Here is a 14702-nt window from a genome sequence, read left to right as displayed (position 1 = left end):
TTTCCCAGGCATTACCTTCCAGATCACCTGTTTGAGACGACATGGTAGAAATGCCTTTTTCTTCTCCCCATTATGTTCCCGCTTCCCTCACTTTAGTCTGATCTAATTCAACTGAAATCTTAGATTTTACCCCTATGCTTGAGTGCATCCAATTTTAGGATAGGTGTAGTGTGTGTGTGTGTGTGTGTGTAAGAGAGAGAAACAATATGAATGAGTGAGTGAATGAATGAATGAATATGCCTATTTTGGGAGAATCTGATATATTAAGTTACCTATCTAGAAAAGAAGATCTTCTGAGATTGATGCTCTCAGATAAATTTATAGAAATTGAGAAATGAAGGAGCATGTTGTGCTGTTAGGTGTTGCCGAGTGGGTTTAGACTCATAGCAGCCCTGTGTACAACAGAACAAACCCTGCCCAGTCCTGCACCGTCCTCACAATCGTTATGCTTGAGCCTGTTGTTACAGCCACTGTGTCAGTCCATCTCATTGAAGGTCTTCCTCTTTTTCGCTGACCCTCTGCTTTACCAAACCTGATGTCCTTCTCCAGGGACTGATCCTTCCTGATAACATGTCCAAAGTATGTAAGACATAGTCTCACCACCCTTGCTTCTAAGGAGCAAACTCGCTGTACTTCTTCCAAGACAGATTTGTTCGTTCTTTTGGCAGTCCATGGTATATTCAGTATTCTTCACCAACACCATAATTCAAAGGCGTCAACTCTTCTTTGGTCTTTCTTATTCATTGTCCAGCTTTCACATGCATATGAGGCGATTGAAAGAGCATAGAGATAATATAGTTTAGACTTCCCAAATATATATTCCATTTAAAAAGTCCCTTGACAAAACATTTTTATAGAAGCTAGAAACTCACAGGTTTGGACCCCCATTCTCCTTCTCCGCCTTTTTTTCAGGAATACGTGTGTCAAACAGTTATTTTCATAGAAATACAGGGTTCCAGAAACTTAGTTTGAAAACACTGATTTAATTTAAAACATAGTTTGGGAATGCTGATTAAACCTAATCTTTACATTTGTTTGCTACTTGCTCTTGGTCTGTGTCCTCTTTTGTAATATGAGTGGATTGAATTAATTAATCATTAGTGTCATTTCTGGGTATGACATTTTCTGGCTTTGATTCATTAATTAAACCAACACTTAAAATATTGTATTTGTTTCTATATTAAAGGACCTTGTCATTCTTGTTCCCTAGTATAGCCATAGCACCTGGTAGCATCTTAAGAAATGTATTGAACAAATAAATGTCTGTTAGGTTCAGAGCTCTATGCTAGCTATGCCTTGAAGCTGTAGAGATGGGAAGATCTTGCTCTTGTCCTTAAGGAACTTGCAGTCAAGTTTGTGACTGTCCCAGAAGCACAGAGCTAGTTGATGTCATTGTCAAGGCGAGAACTCAGGTTAGATTTTGATTTTGATAATCTGTAGGACTGTAATATATGTATTGGACATGATTCCTGACTCTAAGTCAAATGTGTGGGCTAGAAATTCATGTAAAACAACCAGACTTAATGGTCTGACTGAGACTAGAGGAACCCCCAAAGACATGGCCCCAGATTCTCTTTCAACCCAGAACTAAGACCGTTCCCGAAGCCAACTCTTTTGACAAAGATTTGACTGGACTATGAAACATAAAATAATACTGGTGAAGAGTGTGCTTCGTAGTTCAAGTAGATACATGAGACTAAATGGGTACCTCCAGACTGGAGGTGGGATGAAAAGGCAGAAAGGAATAGGAACTGGTTGAATGGACACAGGGAACCTGGGGTGGAAAAGGGGAGTGTACTGTCACATTGTAGGGATTGCAGCTAGGGTCACATAACAATAGGTGTGTGAATTTTTGTATGAGAAATTAACTTGAGCTATAAACTTTCACCTAAAGCACAATTAAAAAAAAAAAAAGTGTGGGCTAGAACACATGGGGGTTGTGTGAACATAATTTTCATGACAAGAGATATCATTTATAGTCCAGAAAGACAGCAACCACAAAGGATCTGTTGATTTTTTTTTTTCCTACCTGGATTTTCCTTCTAGCCATTTCTATAGTGTATATCCACAGAGAAAAAACTACTGTCCTTTTAGCCCTGGCAAGGTTCCTTACCATACAACCAGCGCTGGGAGATATGAGCTAGTAATATTCCCATTCTTTAAAGTCTTAAAAAGCAAAGATGTCACTTTGAGGACTAAGGTGTGCCTGGCCCAAGTTATGGCATTTTCAGTCACCTCATAGGCATGCAAAAGCTAGATAGTGAATAAGGAAGACTGAAGAAGAATTGATGCCTTTGAATTATAGTATTGGCAAAGAACATTGAATATACCATGGACTTCCAGAAAAACAAACAAATCTGTCTTGGAAGAAGCACAGCCAGAATGCTCCTTAGAAGCAAGAATGGTGAGACTTTGTTTCACGTACTTTGGACATTTTGTCAGGAGGGTTCAGTCCCTGAAGAAGGACATCATGCTTGGTAAAGTAGAGGGTCAGCAAAAGAGAGGAAGACCCTCGGCAAGATGGATTGACACAGTGGCTGCAACAATGGGCTCAAACGTAGCAACGATTGTGAGGATGTCACAGGACCAAGCAGTGTTTCGGTCTGTTGTACATAAGGTTGCTATGAGTTAGAACTGGCTCAATGGCACCTAACAACAACAACAACAACATAGTTAAAGGAACTGAGCCTTGGAGATTCAGGGATGTCTAAGTTGACATAAGGAGCCCTGGTGGCACTGTGTTTAAGCACTTGGCTGCTAATGGATAGGTCAGCAGCTCAAACCCACCAGCTGCTCTGTGGGACAAAGATCTGACAATCTGCTTCCATAAAAGATTTACAACCTTGAAAACTGTATAGTTCTACTCTGTCCCTGTAGGGTTGCTATGAGTTGGAGGACTTGATGGCAATGGGTTTCCTTTTGCTTTTAAGTTGACACACCCCTTGAGTACAGAGCCAAAATTAGGGCCTAGGTATGTGATTTTTTAAATCTTGTGTGTGTAACTACTAGACTTCCCATTTTCCCATTAACTTCCAGTTATCATTCATTATACCATTGTATTAGAAGCCGCCTTAAACAGGTTCAGAGGCTGTATACTTCTCCAACCGTTTTTGTTTCCCTGGACCACTTCCTGTCTCACTCCAGCCCCATGAGGGCTTCTTTCTTTACCAATTGATCTGTGGCTGTGATGAGTTTTTGAGGTGATAACGATAAGTTTACAGATTTTCTACAAAGTTGGATGTGTTCATGTCTGTCTTTATTTACCCCTTTCTCTTGTACTATAATGGAAGAGTTGTCTTTTAACTGAAAGTATGGAGCAAGTCCCTCTGTGTTTGTTAGGATTAATTTGGCTGGATATGATGAAAAATCCACAATGATAGTGATTTAAACGAGAGCAAAATTTCTTTCTCTCACCCTCATATAAATGTTGGAAGAATGTGGTCCACATTGATATGGTAACTCTGTTCCACAAAGGTTTCAGCTCCTTCAGATGACAGTTATGCTATCTTTTGGGTGTGGTCTTTGTTCTCATCATCTAAGTTGGTAGCATCCATATTCATTTAGGATGAAGTAACAGATAAAGGGTCAAAGGCCATATATTAGCCTCTTGGAAGGAAACTGCCACACAACACTTTTGTTTATATCCCATTAACCTGGACTTGGCAGATGGGATAAGCAGGATGGAAGTTAGGGAAGCCTTGTTGGAGATGATTCCTGAGCTGTGAATTGAAGGATAAATGGGGACAGCAAAGGCTTGTGGAAAAGGGTGTGCTAGATTTGAGGCATAGCAAATAACTCATTATCTTTGGAGTCCAGAGTACAAATGGTGATGAGCCACAATAGACTAGATCACAAGTAGCCTTGTAAGCCGTCTTTCCTAAGAGAATAGGAAATAAAAATGTTTAAGAAAGGGCATAAGATTTTCAGACATGCATTTTAGAAATACAACCAACTGCATTTGTGGAGACTGGAATAGAGGCAGATGAGAAGGAAAAAAAAAAAATCCAAATCAGTTGCTATTGAGTTGATTCCGACTCATGGAGACTCCATGTGCTGCAGAGTAGAACTGTGCTCCATCAGTTTTCAAGGCTGTGCCCTTTCAGAAGCAGATCTCCAGGCTTTTCTTCTGAGGTGCCTCTGGATGGATTCAGTCTTCCAGCCTTTTGGTTAATAGTTGGGCGCCTCACCATTTGTACCACTTAAGAACTTTTGATGAGAAGGAAGGCAGGTCCTTTTCAGGAGATTGTTGCTGTAATTTCGTAGAGAAACCAGAGGATGATGGAGAGAAGTAGGGGAGATTTCAGAGTTTGAATGATTAGGGCTTGCCGACCAGTTGAATGTCTCAGCCGTCCATGTGACTTCTGGGACTTGTATCTACTGCATCATATTCTTCCTCCTGCATCTCAGCCTGACCCCAGCCTACCTCATCAGTTTTCTCTCCTACTTCTCTTTATGATTATGCTCAAATGTTATACTTACTGTCCCCTGAACAGAGGTGGTGATTTTCTGCCTGCTGCCTTTGTTCACACCTTTATCTTCACCTGGAATGGACCTTACCTCTCCTCTATACCTGTCCAGAGCCCTAATTTGGAAAACCTTTGGAATCATTCCATTGCTAGAATGATCTCTGTCCTCTGAAGTCACAGCACTTACTATCACTATTACTCATTGGCAAATAATTACATTTGCCTGGTGACATCTCTTAATTGCTTTGGGGGTGTTAGTAATTCTTGAACTGTTTTAAAATTACAGCAGGCAGAGTGATGTATTGCTATAATGGCTTAAATAGACTAGGAATCAGCTCTCCTGAGCCTCAGGTCCCAGCCCTAACTCCCTGTGTAACCTGGCAAAGCTACTTTTTTTCCCCTGATTAGAGAGTAGTAAAATGGTTTGCTTTTGGCTGCTAACCTAAAGGTTGGCAATTCAAACCCACCTAGCAGTACCATGGAAGAAAGGTCTGGCAATATGCTTCTGTAAAGATTACAGACAAGAAAACCTTATGCAGCAGTAGAAACTCAGTTGCTGAGAGCCAGGATCAACTAGATGGCCACAGGTTTTTTTTTTTTTTTCTGGTTGTGGGTGGGTTAGAGTATATGTTTTAGAATATTTGGAAATTTCAAAAAAGCATGCAAAATGAAGTAACCACTAATGCCACAAGCACCTTGAGATAATCAACTGTTAACATAGATAATTATTTTTGTAGTGTTTTCCCCGTTCTCTGTTTATTTTCTCACTTTAGGAATATGTGCATGGGTGTATGTGATATAACCAGGATCATCTTATACTTGCTATTCTGTTCCCTGCTTTTCTCATTAATATACTGTGGGATTGCTGAGTCAAAACATATGAAGTTTTTAAAGTTCAAATTGTCCTCAAAGGAGGTTGCACCAAAAAACTGAACTGCGATTACCTCTGGAGAGTAGGCCAGTGGTTCAGAGCTCGGCTGCTAACCAAAACGTCAGCAGTTTGAATCCAGCAGCCACTCCTTGGAAACCCTATGGGACAGTTCAACTTTGTCTTATAGGGTAGCTATGAGTCGGAATTAACTCAACCACAACAGGTTTGGTTTTTTTTTTTGTTTGGATGAAGAGTAGGGAGGGGGACTTAAGCTTTTCAGTGATATCTTTCTATATTAAATGTATATATTTATTTTCTGGAGTCTAAATAACTTTTCTTGTTTGAAGATGACAGTAATGTGTACTTCTGCCCAATCCAGGCCTGTGTTTACATTTAAAATCAACTACAGCACCAACTTTACTGACTAGATGGATGAAAATTGTCATCCTATTATTTTAATTTGATGATTAGTAAAATTAGACCTTTTTTACTGTGATCATTTGTCCTTTCTTTTGTTTTCCATTTCTTTGCCTCCTCATGAGTTGCATTTGAGCCCTGCTTATTAATAAATGCACGTGACCTTTTACTAGGCAGTTAATAGCTCTAGGCCTTCCTTTGCTTATGAGTAAATAAGAGAAAGGATATTTAAAATTGTTGTGTGGATTAATGGAGACCATGTATTGAATGTGCTTTGTAAGTGGTAAAAATTACCTCATTTACTGATTTTGCATTAGTTAATGGTCAGTAGCAATTAAGCTTTGCTTTTTTGGATTCCTTGGAAGAAGGGCTAAAAAGGTAGAGGTACCTTCGTTAATATTTATTTTGGTGCACTGTGGGAGCCATTAGATTTGACATCTGAAGACCTGGATTTGTACCTTTTTTCTGCTACTTATTAGCTGTGTGTACAGCTGCAAGACACTGAACAAACACAGTTCTCCTGGCCAGGATGAGAAGCATTCAGGGAACACCTGGCTGGACACATATCAGAGAGCTCAGTGAGCTGATGAAATATTTGTGCAAGCTCCTGGAGACACTTTAACTGGGGGATAGTATAATTTGTTTATGCAAATTCTACCAACTGAAAAATTCCCCCTCCCGACCCCACCCCTCATAGTCTTGTGAAATGTAAATTGGTGAAAATCCTGATTCTAAGGCCTGAGGTCTGATGATGGTCTTCTGAGTCATCAAAAGCAGATGAAATTTCATTCAGCATCATTTTTGTGCATTCTACCGTGTTCAAATTCCTGGAAGCATAAGTAACTTCTGTCTACAGAACACTGTATTCTGGATAATAGGAGAACACGGCTATGTAAACAACTCTGCTGAGTAATAGATGTCCTCCTGGGCTCCTGTTTCTGACTCTGCCTTCCCTTTTACCTAAGGACAAAATGTTACAAAAATAATTCAGAGTGATTCCCAAGGGCAGCCCCACAAACTTCTCCCTCAGCCTCTGCAGGGGAGGATGAATCACCAAGACAGAATGTTGATTCCTCTAGTGCTATTAGTAAATGTCCAGGCCAGGCCCTTCAGCCAGGAGGACAGAAGCTTTGGCAAAGTTTTTCTGACTCGTTTACAGCGTGATTCCCAGATGAAAGCTCTAATTTCTCTTTTTTTAAAGAAGTTTCTTCTTTGTGTATGTATATAGTAAAACAAACCAAACCAAACCCGTTGCCATTGAGTCAATTCTGACTCACAGTGACTGTATGTATATAGTAAACAAGGTGAGGTAAAAGCATAGATTTCCGAAATAAATATTCAAATTAACTCTTACCAGTGACGGTATTTGAGGCTATCTGTTCAGTTAATTTTTGTTGTTCTCAGATGCCCACACTGAAGGAGAGGTATCTCAGTGGACAATGCCTATATATACATCAAGGACTAGTTGGTTCATTTAAAATATTTTAAAAGAAGGATGTTATTTTTACATAGGTCAGTTTCAAGGGTCCTGTGCCACCCCTGCCTTCACCTACCATCTGCCTGTGTTTGAGAGCCCCCGCCCCCACATCAAACACATTTACAAGCTTCCTTGTTTCTGTGGAATTCTTGTGAATCTGGGGATTTGAGTTCTTCTAGGGGGTTCTTTCCTCAGAGGAAAGTCCAGACTCTTTAGTGAGGCATTTATGGCTCACTGTCGGCTAGCCCTAACTTTCTCCTTACCTCGGTTCTTTCTCTTCTTTTATACAAAGCTTTTAGTCGGTGTCTAGGCAAAGTATTTTACATTTCGTCTTTCCTTCTTTTGTTGTTCCTTCATGATGTTTCCGTTATGTGGAATGTGCCCCTCAGCTTCTGTTCTCATCCTGTCTATATTCTTCTCATCCTTAAAGACTTAATTCAAATCCCTCCATAGTGGTGATAGTAGTGTTGTTGTTGTTAGGTGCCATTGAGTCTATTTTGAGTCATGGCAACCCCACTTGACAGTAGAACTGTTCCATAGGGTTTTCTTGGCTGTAATCATTATGGAAGCAGATCACTAGGTCTTTCTCCCGTGGAGCCTCTGAGTGTGTTCGAACCACCTACCTTTCTGTGTTAGCAGCTGAGCACTTAACCATTTGTACCACCAGGGCTATCTTGGTAATAGTAGTAACGCTTTATAATGTCTGTTGAGGCCAGATGTTCTAACATATTTATAAAATTTTCTTCAGATCTTAAAATAGTTGTATGAAATAATTGCTTTTATCCATATTTGCAAATGAGAAAACAGTCACAGAAGGTTAAAAAGTTGCTTGAGCTCAGCTACTTAAGTGTTAGGGCCAAGGTTCTGGCTCAGGTCTTCTTGACCTGAACGTGTACCTCCACCATCCTGGTTTTCCTGCAGTCTTCTCAGACTACACGCTCACTCTTTCACTTTCTCTGAACATGCTCTTTTGCCTAGGTTGGGTGTATTATGCTTTTAACAATTAATCATCTATCACTTTGCCATGTGTTCGAGTTCCTAACTCTTCTCCTGTGATATGTCTTTTCTTGTATTCTTTTCACTGAGCTATGCATCACAGGCTTTATATGACTTAATACAGGCTTTTAGGAGATGATGGAGTTCGAATGATTAGGGCTTGTTGACCAGTTGAATGTCTCAGCTGTCCTGGGACCTTTATCTACTACACCCTCTTCTTTCTCCTCCACCTCAGCCCGACCCCAGCCTACCTCATCAGTTTTCTCTCCTACTTTTCTTTATGATTATGCTCAAGTATTCTGCTTACTGTCCCCTGAATAGGGGTCGTGATTTTTTGCCTGCTGCCTTTGTTCACACCCTTATCTTCACCTGGAATGGACCTTACCTCTCCTTTATACCTGTCGAGAACCCTGTTTTAGAGAACCTTTGGGATCATTCCATGCTAGAATGATCTCTTTGTCCTCTGAAGTCATAGGACTTATAATCTCTATTACTCTTTGGCAAATAATTACATTCTGTTTGGTGACATCTCTTAATTGCTTTGGGGGCGTTAGTAATTCTTGAACTGTTTTAAAATTACAGCAGACAGAGTGATGTATCAGTGTAATGGCTTAAATAGATGAGGAATCAGCTCTCCTGAGCCCCAAGTCCCAGCCCTAACTCCCTGTGTAACCTGGGAAAGCTACTTTTTTCCCTGATTAGAGAGTAGCAACAGGTCCCTGGGTGGTACAAATGGTTTGTTTGTTTGTTTTATTTAATGATGTCCAGGAGCAAGCGAGCTATAATAAATTCCTCCCAGTGGCTATTGTTGTTGTTTCCAGGTGCCATCAAGTCGGTTCCGACTCACAGCGACCCTACACACAACAGAACGAAACGCTGCCCGGTCCCGCGCCATCCCTACAATCGTTGTTATGCTTGAGCTCATTGTTGCAGCCGCTGCATCAGTCCACCTCATTGAGGGCCTTCCTCTTTTCCGCTGACCCTGTACTCTGCCAAGCATGATGTCCTTCTCCAGGAACTGATCCCTCCTGACAACATGTCCAAAGTATGTAAGACGCAGCCTCGCCATCCTTGCCTCTAAGGAGCGTTCTGGCTGCACTTCTTCCAAGACAGATTTGTTCGTTCTTTTGGCAGTCCATGATATATTCAATATTCTTCGCCAACACCACAATTCAAAGGCGTCAGCTTTTGTTCGGTCTTCCTTATTCATTGTCTAGCTTTCACATACGTATGATGTGATTGAAAATACCATGGTTTGGGTCAGGCGCACCTTAGTCTTCAGGGTGACATCTTTGCTCTTCAACACTTTGAAGAGGTCCTTTGCAGCAGATTTGCCCAATGCAACACGTCTTTTGATTTCTTGACTGCTGCTTCCACGGCTGTTGATTGTGGATCCAAGTAAAACGAGATCCTTGACAACGTCAATCTTTTCTCCGTTTATCATGATGTTGCTCATTGGTCCAGTTGTGAGGATTTTTCTTTTCTTTATGTTGAGGTGTAATCCATAATCAAGGCTGTGGTCTTTGATCTTTATTAGTAAGTGCTTCAAGTCCTCTTCACTTTCAGCAAGCAAGGTTGTGTCATCTGCATAATGCACGTTGTTAATGAGTCTTCCTCAAATCCTGATGCCCCGTTCTTCTTCATATAGTCCAGCTTCTCGGATTATTTGTTCAGCATACAGATTAAATAGGTATGGTGAAAGAATACAACCCTGACGCACACCTTTCCTGACTTTAAACTAATCAGCATCCCCTTGTTCTGTCCAAACAAGTGCCTCTTGATCTATGTAAAGGTTCCTCACGAGCACAATTAAGTATCTGGAATTCCCGTTCTTCACAGTGTTATCCATAGTTTGTTATGATCCACACAGCTGAATGCTTTTGCATAGTTAATAAAACACAGGTAAACATCCTTCTGGTATTCTCTGCTTTCAGCCAGGATCCATCTGACATCAGCAATGATATCCCTGGTTCCACGTCCTCTTCTGACACCGGCCTGAATTTCTGGCAGTTCCCTGTCGATACACTGCTGTAGCCATTTTTGAATGATCTTCAGCAGAATTTTGCTTGCATATGATGTTAATGATATTGTTCAATAATTTGCACATTCGGTTGGATCACCTTTCTTGGGAATAGGCGTAAATATGGATCTCTTCCAGTCAGCTGGCCAGAAAGCTGTCTTCCCTATTTCTTGGCATAGACGAGTGAGCACCTCCAGTGCTGCACCTGTTTGTTGAAACATCTCAATTGATATTCGATCAATTCCTGGAGCCTTGTTTTTCACCAGTGCCTTCAGAGCAGCTTGGACTTCCTCCTTCAGTACCACCAGTTCCTGATCATATGCCACGTGTCTGTCAGTTTGTTGTACTGTGGGGGTTTGTGTGTTGCTGTGATTCTGGAAGCTATGCCACCGGTATTCAGATACCAGCAGGGTCACCCATGGAGGGCAGGTTTCAGCTGAGCTTCCAGACTAAGACAGACTAGGAAGAAGGACCCGGCAGTGTACTTCTGAAAAGCATTAGCCAGTGAAAACCTTATGAATAGTAGGGGAACATTGTCTGATATAGTGCTGGAAGATGAGCCCCCCAGGTTGGAAGGCACTCAAAAGATGACTGGGGAAGAGCTGCCTCCTCAAAGTAGAGTCGACCTTAATGACGTGGACGGAGTAAAGCTTTAGGGACGTTCATTTGCTGATGTGGCACGACTCAAAATGAGAAGAAACAGCTACAAACATCCATTAATAATCAGAACCTGGAATGTACGAAGTATGAATTTAGGAAAATTAGAAATCGTCAAAAATGAAATGGGACACATAAACATCGATATCCTAGGCATTAGTGAGCTGAAATGAACTGGCATTGGCCATTTTGAATCAGACAATCATATAGTCTACTATGCTGGGAATGACAACTTGAAGAGGAATGGTGTTGCATTCATCGTCAAAAAGAATGTTTCAAGATCTATCCTAAAGTACAGCGCTGTCAGTGACAGGATAATATCTATATACCTACAAGGAAGATCAGTTAATACCACTTTATTCCAATTTACGCACCAACCACTAGGGCCAAAGATGAAGAAATACAAGATTTTTATCAGCTGCTGCAGTCTGAAATTGATCGAACATGGGATCAAGATGCATTGATAATTACTGGTGATTAGGATGTAAAGAAGGATCAGTAGTTGGAAAATATGGCCTTGGTGATAGAAACAATTCTGGAGATTGAATGGTAGAATTTTGCAAGACCAAGGACTTCTTCATTGCAAATACCTCCTTTCACCAACATAAATGGTGACTATACACATGGACCTTGCCAGATGGAACACACAGAAATCAAATTGACTACATCTGTGGAAAGAGACGATGGAAAAGCTCAATATCATCAGTGAGAACAAGGCCAGGGGCTGACTATGGAACAGAACATCAGTTGCTCATATGCAAGTTCAAGCTGAAACCGAAGAAAATCAGAGCAAGTCCACAAGAGCCAAAATATGACCTTGAGTATATCCCACCAGAATTTAGAGACTATCTGAAGAATAGATTTGACGCATTGAACACTAGTGACCGAAGACCAAATGAGTTGTGGAATGACATCAAGGACATCATCCATGAAGAAAGCAAGAGGTCACTGAAAAGACAGGAGAGAAAGAAAAAACCAAGATGGATGTCAGAGGAGACTCTGAAACTTGCTTGTGAGTGTCGAGCAGCTAAAGCAAAAGGAAAAATTGACGAAGTAAAAGAACTGAACAGAAGATTTCAAAGGGCCTCTCAAGAAGACAAAGTATTACAATGACATGTGCGAAGAGCTGGAGATGGAATACCAAAAGGGAAGAATACGCTCGGCGTTTCTCAAGCTGAAAGAATTGAAGAAAAAATTCAAGCTTCGAGTTGCAATAGTGAAGGATTCCATGGGGAAAATAGTAAACAATGCAGAAAGCATCAAAAGAAGATGGAAGGAATACACAGAGTCATTATACCAAAAAGAATTAGTCGATATTCAACCATTTCAGGAGGTGGCAGTGGCTATTATGTTTGTATTTTTTATTTGATCATTTATTTTTTGTTGTTGAGAACATATACAGCAGAACATATACCAATTCAACCATTTCCACAAATATCCCCTTATTCTGTTCAAATGACTGCCTCTTGGTCTATGTACAGGTTCCACATGAACACAATTAAGTGTTTTGAAATTTCTGTTCTTCAGAATGTCATCCATAATTTGTTATGATCCACATATGGTAGTCAAATTCCTTTACGTAGTCAATAAAACACAGGTAAACATCTTTCTGGTATTCTCTGCTTTCAGAGAATAAATCATGGATAAGAGTAACAGTTATTGGCAGGATTTAAAACATGGATCTTCCATGCTTTGCAAGTGCAGTTTCTACATTTTCAGATCTTCACCTAGTGGTGGTAGTGGTGGTGGTGGTGGTGGTGGTGGTGGTGGTGTTAGGTGCTGTCAGGTCAGCTCTGACTCATAGTGACCTGGTGCATGACAGAACTAGATGCTGTCCGGTCTGACGCCATCCTCACAATCGTTGCTATGTTTGAGCCTTTTGTTGAAGCCACTGTGTCAATCCATCTCATTGAGGGTCTTCCTCTTTTTTGCTGACTGTCTCCTTTACCAAACATGATGTCCTTCGCCAGGGACTTGTCTCTCTTGATAACATATACAAAGTGCGTGAGATGAACTCTCACCACCCTCGCTTCTAAGGGGCATTCTTTCTGTACTTCTTCCAAGACGGATTTGTTTGTTTTTCTGACAGTCTCTGGTATATTCAATATTCTTCTCCACCGCCATAATTCAAATGCATTTAGTGGTGGCACCATTATATGGATCTATGAGGTAACCAGAGAGCTTTCTGGGAGGAGAGACTGTATTTTGAAATGAAAACTGTAGGTGGGGCATTGTACAGTTAACCTCAGTCCAGCTGTTTGGGTTTGAAACATTGTAGGTTACATATTGTGAGAAAATAGGTATAATCAACTGATAGTCAAAGGAATCCCAGTGAAATAAATCTTACAGTTTTGTGTTTAGCTGGGAAATGCATTGAATAACAACAGTGAAAATAAGATAGATTTTATTATTGGTAATTTTGTTGAGTCCTTTAAACCAGTGTTTTCAAACTGTGGTCTCTTTTTCATTAGTGAATTATGAAATCTATTTTGTGAGTCTTGCTTATCATTAAAAAAGAAAGTGAGCAGAAAAAAATAGTATAGAATAGAAAATATTGGAGCGTATTAGTGAAAACTGGGACAGGTGGGGTAGGGGGAGTGAGGGGCTTGGTGGCTCTGGAGGAACGGTGTTGACCTTGCCCTGCTCTCATGCTTTCTGCGCCTTGGTGAAGACTAAGTGCGTTAACTTATTATGCAGACAGAGTTTCTGAGCACCCTGCCTGCAGTTTAAGATTGGAGCCTTTGTTGGCAGGGCTGTTTCAAAGCTAAACATAAAAACTGGTTATGCTTCCTTGGTTGAGGAGAGGTAGAGGGAACCATGTAGGGGAAACATCTTTCTTGAGCCTTCCTCTCTTTTTTTTTCCTCTCCCAACTTCATCTATATTTTGAGGGGATATTTGGGTTCCCTTGGGGTATAGACTACAGTGGACATTTTCCACTTGGGGGGGTTGTCCAGCATCTGAACCCCCTTTGTTTCTAAGGCGATCTTCCATTGCGGGTATGGAGGCTGAAGGACGTATGGACACATGACTGGGGGTGAACTAGGGGTTCATCCTTTTGGATCTCTCCTTCTCAGGACTTTGAATCTGGAAGGAATGGCGCAGATTGGTAGGGGTGGTTTGTCATCATTCGTGGAAACAGCAGTTAGTCCACTCATGGTGATAGCTGGTGACCACTGGTGGCCATGCTAGTAGTGGCACCTTTACCAGACTTCCTGTATACTGATCTCCTTCCCTTTCATTCATATTTACCCTGAGGTAAGCAGAGCTGACTTCCGTTGTTTGTGCCTAAGAACCTGAGTGGTTCCAAAGTTACGAGAAACATGTTAGATGGGTTTCTGCCCCAAAAGAGCTTAGTGTGTGACAGGAGATATATACATAAATTCATACAAATTAGCAAGAGGTGTGTGGATGCAAGGTTGTTTCCTGCATATTCTTTTAAATTATGGTTACCTTCAAGCTTCGTAAGATGCCATATCTGCAAGAGATACTGTTTTTGCATCACGACATTTTGAAAATAAAATTATTGGAAAATATGCTGTTTTGGGTGCAATATGATGTGGTCTCAAGCATGTGTAAGTTAGGTTTTTGTTGTTTTAAAGCCAAACCCACTGCCCTCAAGTCAATTATGATTCACAGCGACCCTAAGAACAGAGTAGAACTGCCCCATAGGGTTTTCAAGACTGTAAAGCCTTACAGCAGCAGACTGCCACATCTTTCTCCCGTGGAGTGAGCTGGTGGGTTTCAACTGCTGACTTTTCGTTTAGCAGCCAGGCACTTAGCCACTGCACCACTGGAGC

General features: G+C 41.0%; 1 protein-coding gene across 3 annotated transcripts in view; it reads left to right on the top strand.

Annotated features, from left to right (window-relative positions):
- JAK1 (Janus kinase 1) overlaps positions 1 to 14702 on the top strand; it is a 149538-nt gene that overhangs the window by 66159 nt on the left and 68677 nt on the right. The window contains exon 1 of one of the 3 annotated variants that reach the window (XM_064282094.1): positions 9095 to 9272. The exons of the other annotated variants lie outside the window; for them this stretch is intronic. The gene's annotated coding sequence lies outside the window, so the exon portion shown is untranslated. Of the gene's footprint in view, positions 1 to 9094; positions 9273 to 14702 lie in introns of those variants that run through there. 3 annotated transcript variants of the gene reach the window in all.

The sequence above is a fragment of the Loxodonta africana genome, chromosome 3, assembly GCF_030014295.1.
Source record: "Loxodonta africana isolate mLoxAfr1 chromosome 3, mLoxAfr1.hap2, whole genome shotgun sequence".
Taxonomy (NCBI): domain Eukaryota; kingdom Metazoa; phylum Chordata; class Mammalia; order Proboscidea; family Elephantidae; genus Loxodonta; species Loxodonta africana.
The sequence above is the reverse complement of the archived record's forward strand: the minus strand, read 5'-3'. Positions and strand labels throughout refer to the sequence as shown.